Below are 5609 nucleotides of genomic sequence, written 5' to 3'. Positions count from 1 at the left end.
CAGTAAAATTTTAGGAATAATATCAATAAAGAATTTAACCAAGAAGGAAGCGTTACACTCTTGTTTGGGCTCTTCCCTTTTTCCTTGCCCAGAAATAACTCTGGAGTGAAAACAGTAAAAAAAGGATCGGACTTGTGTTTCATGCATGATTTCCAGCAGCAATACAAACTGGAAGCCACCCATCTAACTATGTACTCAATAACATACTTCCAGTTTTTCTGCCTTTTTGGATTATTTCAAGGGTGCAGCTCAAGGCAGCTGCAATCAGTGCCTAAGGAGTTACAGCTGTTCATCATGGATGTGTCAAGAAGGAGAGGGTTTGGAGCTTGTTTCCAGGGATCCTACTGTGTAGAAGGCTGGCAAGGGCTGTGGAAAAAGGAAGGTACTGAAAAGAATTTCTGTAAAGCTTCTATCCATAGCTGTGGCTTTGGTCATGTGTGATGAATAGTTGAGGTGCTTTTTGGTTGGGCAGCCTGGGCATTTTCATGGCACCTATCAGGCAGTCAGCATTTCAAAGCTGGTGACTGAACTATTGAGGGGTTTGGTTTTCAGCCATTTTCCTTGATATGTCTTACAAGGTCAGGCATGGAAGAATATTTGTAATCAAATAGTTCACTCTTTACATTTGCTGTTTCAGGTTCCCAGCATGTGAGGCTGGATCAGACTTTCAGTCAAACTCATAATTTTGGGAAAAGCACTATTCAAAGACATGTGGGTAAGTACAATAAGCTGATAAAAGGAGACTTCCCAATTTATTTAGAGTAAGAGAGAGAGAGAGAAGGTTCTTTTCTTATCCCAAATAAGCCAATGACTTTGTTTTAATTATATCATGGTGAAGAAGGCCCAGTGTTTTTTACTGCTGACCTTTTAAGATCTCAAAAGCAACATTATTTGCAACTCTAGGCAGTTACCATGGTGCAGTGGACTTTTTTTAGCCAATAGCTGGATGATTAAGCTTGGCAGAGAATGATGTAGATATATGGGGACAGAAAACTTCTGACATGGGATTTGTCCAGAAATCTACTGGGCATCTTTTTTTGTGCAATTGTAAATTGCCTTTATTTGATTGAAGTTTCACTCCAGACTTCTGTGGTTCCCTGAAACACAAGTGACCAGCTTGAAAGCAAATTTAAAAAATATATATATTGCTGCATTGTAAGGAATTTTCATTTCTACATATAAGTGTGTACATATATTGACAATTTTAATACAAATCAAATGATTCACAGATTATGGAATTTTTTTTTCCATATGGCACCCACACAGTGCAGTTTTATGGGTCTAGCTCTCCAGCTGCATCAGTTTATGGGAGGTGAATATGCCTACGACTGTCTCTTGGTGCTGAACATATTTCATGTCTTACCTCCCACCACTGTGGTAAAGGTAAACAAAGAAGGATTTAAAAGATAGAAGAGGATGAATGAATCCAGCAGTCTTTGTGTCAACCAAAGCCAGAAGATAGAGAGGAAGTGATATGTAGCAACAGGAACCTCATGGAAATTCCTGACAGTTATGCCATTCTCCCACAGATTTTACAAATGTTTTGGATAATCCTTAGTGCCATTATGACAGGGACTGTACACATGAATGCAGATGATGTCTAACAAATGTCTTTCCTCTCTCTTCCTCTGTGTGTGTATATATGCACATTCATACATATAAAATTACAATCATCTCTTAAACAGAACTTTTATTGCAAGACATATCCTAAGGAGCCTCATGAACCATAAAATGTGACAACGAAGCAAATAGGTACCATGTGCTCTACACAGTCATGGGAGAGACATTTACAGGCACTCAGGGATCACAGTGATATACCTGCATGGATTCAGGTTATACCAAGCATGAAGAAACTCTAGAATTGTTAGAATAGTTATGTGCATTTTCAATGCCTATTTCATATATAAATTCCACATATGCCAAGACCCTAATGTGATTTAGGAACAGTTTTTTCTAATGGTTACACGACTGAAAGGTGGAAAACTAGCGGTTTCTAGGCTTTTGGAAGTGGATTGGGGAAAATGTTAATGAAGAAGATTCATGGAGACTGATGTTAGAGAGAAAAGCAATTAAGGCTGGCCTCAAGCTATGTTCAGCACCAAGAGACAGGCAATGTAGGCATATAAACCTCCTATAAACTGATGCAGCTGGAGAAGTAGACCCATAAATCTGAAATCTGGCTGGCACTGTGTTGGTTTCCCATAAAATGCTGCTACCTGTTCAGGTATGGCTATAATATGCCCGTTGAACCACCTATGTGTGTCCTCCAAAGCTCTTACAATGAGAAACAGTGTGCACCAAACATTCATATAAGCATGCCAAAATAAAATTAATAAAATAAATAGAGGAGAAAATGGATCAGAAAATATATCTCCTTCCACAAAGTAAAAATATACAAGAGAAGGGAAAGCAAAGCACAGTGTAATTTTTGCTTACATTTTAAAATATCCTCTCTTAACAGTTCCCTGTCACAATCAGCTTATATTCAGTTCATTGTAAAAAGATTAATTGTGTGGAATATTATAGGAGGTGTAACTTCTGAATGTGCTTTAATAACATACAGTAAATGCTGTCATTAGTAAAACTTAGTAAACTTATGAAGGAAAGCAAACAAGAGATTCAGAATCAACATCTAACTTCTCTGCAATGTAAAAAAGAAAAATTCAATATGTTCTTTCTTTTTCCCTTATCAATATAACTGTTTCTCACTAAGATTCTTATTGTGAAAAAAAAGATATTCTACCTTTGAAAAAATATTTTGATTTCTTTACAAAACTCCTTAGAAACTTAAATTTTCATTGTACTTTTTTCAATAAAACCAGAGATATTTGAAAAATCAGATTAATTTTTTTTATTTGTTCTTTGTTGAACAAGGGGCTGTTTATTTCTTATATCTGCTTCTATATCTCAATTTGTTGCTTTTTTTTTTCAAAAGGTCTTTGCAACTTATAGCTAATGTGGAAATGGAAATGTGATTTTTCTTGGACATAGTTTGGCCAAAACTGATGAACGAATTCTTAGATAGTGTGAGGGAGATTTAGAGGAGAAAGAAGAGAAGATCAGGAAAATCAATGAATGTTGAAAGAGGTTACAAAATGAGGAAATGAAAATTTTAACCTCCTGCAGGAACAAAATCAATTGTGGTAGTGCATTGTTGATTTGGGTTACTATTTCTTTATGCATGTGAAATGGAAATAGGGGAAGTACAAAATGTGCACCCAATTTCTGGAAGAAGTTTGCAAAATCATTAACTGTGCACTAGCAAGCTGCCAATAACAAATGAGCCCAAGACCATAAATACAATTTTTGTGTTGAATTATTTGACTAGTTAGATTCAATAAATCTTTAAATCATACCTTCCTTCTGAGGTGTCTTTTATTGTGTGCTTTCACATTCATGTAGCTTTATTGATTGTATCTTCTTCACTGCCATATGTTAAATTGCAAGCAGTAAAATTGAAGCATTAAATCACATTCCTTTCCTTTCATGTGTCACTTACCTATTGGGAACATATGTTACACTGGCACAATAAAACTTGCCCTGAAGGCGTAGTCTGTGTACGCAAGGCTGTGAAAATGGAGGCGTATAAAAATGTCCCAGTGTCCTACCTGAAGATTAAGCTTCAATAAAATAAAATTATAAATATTTCAAACATAAAATATGTCTTGTAATGATGTAGTAACAAATTCTCTAGAGTCCATGGCTGTAAAAGGAATGCAGAGGATATCTGCAGCATGTGTCTTCCAGCAGATTTTACCACCCCACCTATGATGCAGGTCACAATATTTCCTTGAAAGGGCTTAACTCAGACACTCTTCCCATTCAGCTGAATTTTTTGCCAGATTAACCTAGCTAATATTTCTTTTTTATATGATGCTTTTGGGGTTTTTTTGCTATTCATCTGAGACAACTGAAACCTACACAAAGAAAATCAATAATAATATCAATATGTTTTAAAATACTATCTGATACCTATCTACTTGATATTAATGTATAAAATATTTACCTATGCCTCCCTTGGAACTAGACTGATTGGTTCTTTCTCAGACACAGGCTGTTCAACTGTATAAAACTTCTCATAAAATAATTTCTTAAGGCTCCTTCCTTTGTAAAGTGCTAGAGAAGATAAAAATCTAGATTTTAGTCAGCTTTGTTCCTTGCTTATAAGCACCAGATGATCCTCATACTAATGTCCCAATACTTTGATTATAAACTTATGCTATACAAATTTATAAATGTACAAATGTCCAAACTTACTAAAAGGAAGTGAAAATTGCAGAATTAGGGGCTTTAGCAGTGTGCATACTTCAGAAAGTTTTGCTTATCTTATTTCTTCCCTCTTGTCTGGTCTTGACAGGGATTGTTCAGTGGTGAGCAGAAGCGTGGCATGGCAGTTTGAAGACAGTGAAGAAAATATTTTTTATAGCTGAATGTTAAGTTAGCTGAAACCAGAGAGCATAAAATTGCCAAAACCACACTGGAACTAACTCACCTATTCTTCCTAAAAGCGCCATGGGGTTCTCATTTCACAATTGGTCCATGGGACATTACAGTTTATTGTTTGTTTCATTTCAAAAGGCTGTGAAATATTGAGATTGAAAGTAACTTTAATTTTGTTTCCAAAAGAAAGAACAAAGTTTAACTGATATTTTCTAGAGCATGAGTCCAATAAAACAGCTGGAGTTGCAATGAAAAGGACTTCTATCTCCATTATAAAAATGAATTTTCTGTGTTGTTTGGGAGAGATGCTTGGTTCCTTCATCGATCATAATGCAACAGTTTGACTGCACTTATCTATCTCATCCAATTCTTTTTCTTCTGACTGCAGTCCTTGCAAATGAGTTTTTCAATAAAAAATCAAAACAATGTCTGACTTAATGAGCATTATAAAGAAAAGCTGTCAGTTCATCCAATCCTTATTATTTCATCATGAAAAGTCTGATTTTGAGGCATTATCCATTGCTTTTTATTCTCAAGCCCAGGAGGGAGCAAATCAATTGCAAATGCAAAATTTGTCAAAGACCTTGGGCCCAACGCTTGCAGAAGAAGTACAGCCTGTACTAAATGGCTGTGCTCCACAAAAATTACAATGGGGTAGTGGGAAGGAGTCCTCAATCCTGGCCAGAAAAACTGCTTATGCAGCTGGGTCACAGATGCTGATTTAGAGGAAGGGGTACAGAAGTGACTGCAGGCATTTTCTTTCAAAAGATTTAATCTGCTATATCTGTACAGCATTTCAATATTATATATGTTAATGAACTAAAAATATCAATACAAAACAGGGAGTGTGTAACAATTTTTATGTAAGTCCTCTTGTAGCTGTTGCTGCCCTCTTTGTCAACTAACTTTAAAATCTCCAATGAATGCATCAGTCCCATGGATGTGTATCTTAGGGTAGGATACACTTCAAATTTCAGCCATCTGAGGTTTGATATTGCAGTATGAGCTGGTTATCCTTCCTTTGCAACAAAGCAAGATTTTTCAGAGACATAGATTCCTATTGTAGATAAAGGTAAACCAGTGTTTGGATATGCTGAGTGTTTTGGGGTTTTTTGATTAATATGAAAGGAATTTACGTGATTTGATAGGAAATCAGCTTTTTTTATACC

At 35.8% G+C, this 5609-nt stretch overlaps 1 long non-coding RNA gene across 1 annotated transcript; it reads left to right on the top strand.

Moving 5' to 3' along the window:
• The first annotated feature begins 293 nt into the window (after window positions 1-293).
• LOC135301619 (uncharacterized) lies at window positions 294-5276 on the top strand. Its single transcript, XR_010363392.1, has 3 exons — window positions 294-382; window positions 638-715; window positions 4358-5276. It is a non-coding gene; the product is annotated as an uncharacterized LOC135301619 (long non-coding RNA).
• Window positions 5277-5609: the final 333 nt, after the last annotated feature.

This window comes from Passer domesticus, chromosome 5, assembly GCF_036417665.1.
Source record: "Passer domesticus isolate bPasDom1 chromosome 5, bPasDom1.hap1, whole genome shotgun sequence".
In the NCBI taxonomy this organism is placed as follows: Eukaryota; Metazoa; Chordata; class Aves; order Passeriformes; family Passeridae; genus Passer; species Passer domesticus.
Note: the sequence above shows the minus strand (reverse complement) of the source record. Positions and strands in the feature narration are given on the sequence as shown.